The following is a 3280-nucleotide window of genomic DNA, read 5'->3' as shown; positions in this document are numbered from 1 at the left end:
GACTGTAGATGATGTTGGATTCTGACCTCCCTGCACTCAAAGTGGATTTTTTGGAGCTACAGGAGTCCAAATAGCGCGCTATTAATTGCGTTGGAAAGTAGAAATCTAGGGCTTTCCAGAAATATATAATAGTCCATACTTTGCCCGAGTTTAGATGACGCAAACTGGCGTTCAATGCCAGCTTTCTGCCCTATTCTGGTGTTAAACGCCAGAAACAGGATGCAAAGTAGAGTTAAACGCCAGAAACAAGTTACAAACTGGCGTTTAACTCCAAAGAAGACTTCTACACGTGAAAGCTTCAATTCTCATCCCAAGCACACACCAAGTGGGCCCGGAAGTGGATTTCTGCATCAATTACTCATTTCTGTAAACCCTAGTTACTAGTTTAGTATAAAAACCACTTTTAGTGATTTATTTCACATCTCTGGAACACATTATGTAACTTTTATGTTCTGAGACCTCCATAGGAGGCTGGCCACTCGGCCATGTCTACCTTATTTTCACTTATGTATTTTCAACGGTAGAGTTTCTACACACCATAGATTAAGGTGTGGAGCTCTGCTGTTCCTCATGAATTAATGCAAAGTACTATTGTTTTTCTATTCAATTCAAGCCTATTTTTTCTCTAAGATATTCATTCGCATACAAGAACATGATGAATGTGATGATTATGTGACGCTCATCATCATTCTCACTTATGAACGCGTGCCTGACAACCACTTCCGTTCTACATACAAACAAGCTTGAATGCATATCTCTTAGCCTCCTGATTGTGAGATCAGAGTCTTCGTGGTATAGGCTAGAATTATTGGCGGCCATTCTTGAGATCTGGAAAGTCTAAACCTTGCCTGTGGTATTCCGAGTAGGATCTAGGAAGGGATGACTGTGACGAGCTTCAAACTCGCGAGTGCTGTGCGTAGTGACAGACGCAAAAGGATTACTGAATCCTATTCCAGTAGGATCGAGAACCGACAGATGATTAGCCGTGCGGTGACAGCGCATTTCGACCATTTTCACTGAGAGGACGGAATGTAGCCATTGACAACGGTGATGCCCAATATACAGCTTGCCATGGAAAGGAGTATGAGGGATTGGATGAAAGCAGTAGGAAAGCAGAGGTTCAGAAGGAATAAAAGCATCTCTGTACACTTATCTGAAATTCTCACCAATGAATTACATAAGTATCTCTATCTTTATTTTACATTTTATTTATCTTTTAATTATCAAATCTCCATAACTATTTGAATCCGCCTGACTGAGATTCACAAGGTGACCATAGCTTGCTTCAAGCCGACAATCTCCGTGGGATCGACCCTTACTCACGTAAGGTTTATTACTTGGACGACCCAGTGCACTTGTTGGTTAGTTGTATCGGAATTGTGAAACAGAACTAAGATTATGAACGTGCGTATTAAGTTTTTAGCGCCGTTACCAAGGAACGAACAATCACGATTTTGTGCACCAGATTTCTTGATGAGGAATTTGCTCATGCTCTTGTTGAGGTCCATGAGTGGGCTCTCTTGTTTGCTCCATCCTCTTCTTAGTGATGGGCTTTGATGACAAGTCATCTTAGCCTAGTTTCACTAGCCTTTTTCTTTTGTTTTCACTTGAATTATGCACTTTCTTGAGCTACAAGCAAGCCAATTTAGGTAGATTTTCATGCTTCCTTTGATTTGATCAACCATAGATAAATTAATGCAATTTCATGAGGTTTGATGCCATAATTGTTACATATTAAGATAAAATGAATATCTCATGATTTTGAGCATAGCTTTGATGTGTTTGGTTGATTATGATAGGTGAAGAAAGCTTGGAGAAAGGTTGAAGCAAGAAGAAATGGCTAGGAGTAAAGGGAGGACAATGGAATAAGTGAAATTGAACCAGGAAGCAAAAAGCTGGACCTAAAGTTAGCCTCAAACTTTTGCACAAACTTTTGGGTGAAAAGTTAGCCCCAACGTTAGACTCCTAACTTTTGGGCTAACGTTGGAACTTAAAAATCACCCCCTGGGCACCAAAAGTTTGCGCCAACGTTAGACCCCTAACTTTTGGGCTAACGTTGGCACATGGGAAATACAAAGGGGGAGCGAAAATTTGCGCCAACATTAGACCCCTAACTTTTGGGCTAACGTTGGCGCCATAAGTGCACAAGGTAAAGCCAACGTTGGAGCAAAAGTTAGACCCCTAACTTTAGCACCAACGTTGGTATCAGCAGATTATGGTAGCTGATATGAAAAGTTGGAGCAAAAGTTAGACCCCTAACTTTTGCTCAAACTTTTACTCCAACTTTTGCAAAACTCCAACCCGGTTCAATTGGTTCACTTTGATTCTTCTCCAAACTTCAAGAGCAATCAACCAAGGCCTCTTTCAACCCAATTCCACCAAGAGCAAAGGCCCAACTCAAGGCTTGAAGATCATTCTTCATCTACTTTCCGTGCAATTTACAATTCCCTTGCAATTGTTCTTGTTGGATCTAGGAAGGCATTGAGATCTAGACTCGGTTTTCTAGTCTCTGGGTCTTGAGATCTGAACTTTCAATTTCTAATTCTCTATTTACTATTTTCATGTTTATTTACTTTTCTGCTTCAAGATCCGATTTAACCCAAACCCTCTTCTACTTCTCTGCTTGATGCAAATTTACTTTTCCTTGTTTAATTTCTGCAAATCCAAGTCCCAATCCCCTTTACAATTCAAGTCATTTACATTTCTTGCACTTTAAGATTCCGCAATTTACATTTCTTGCATTCTAAGTTTCTGCCATTTAATTTCTTGTTCTTTAAGATTCAGCAATTTATTTCCTGTTCTCTTTAATTCCATGCAATTTAATTTCTGCAAATCACAAAACACTCAACCAAATCTTGATTCGCTTGACTAAATTAACCACTAAGCTAAAATTGCTGAATCCTTCAATCCCTGTGGGATCGACCTCACTCCCGTGAGTTTTTATTACTTGATGCGACCCGGTACACTTGCCGGTTAGATTTGTGTGTTTTGGGAGAAATTTGTTTCTCTACGAAAATATCCCATCAAGTTTTTGGCGCCGTTGCCGGGGATTGAATAGATTGACAATGATTAAGTGAGGTGGTGATCTTGATCAAGCACTTTTTCTTTATTTTTCTCTAATTTTGACTAACCCACTAACTGTTTGAATTTTTGCCTGAGATGACTGAAACTTCGCTTTAGCAACAAAGTGAAGTTTTCCTGAAAATTTCTGGCTCTATGCAATGCTCTTGCTTACACAAGAGAAGCAATTTATGCCACTAATCTCCCAAGTCCATCAACT

The sequence above is a fragment of the Arachis ipaensis genome, chromosome B08 (genome assembly GCF_000816755.2).
Source record: "Arachis ipaensis cultivar K30076 chromosome B08, Araip1.1, whole genome shotgun sequence".
NCBI lineage: Eukaryota > Viridiplantae > Streptophyta > Magnoliopsida > Fabales > Fabaceae > Arachis > Arachis ipaensis.
This window is presented reverse-complemented; position numbering follows the sequence as displayed.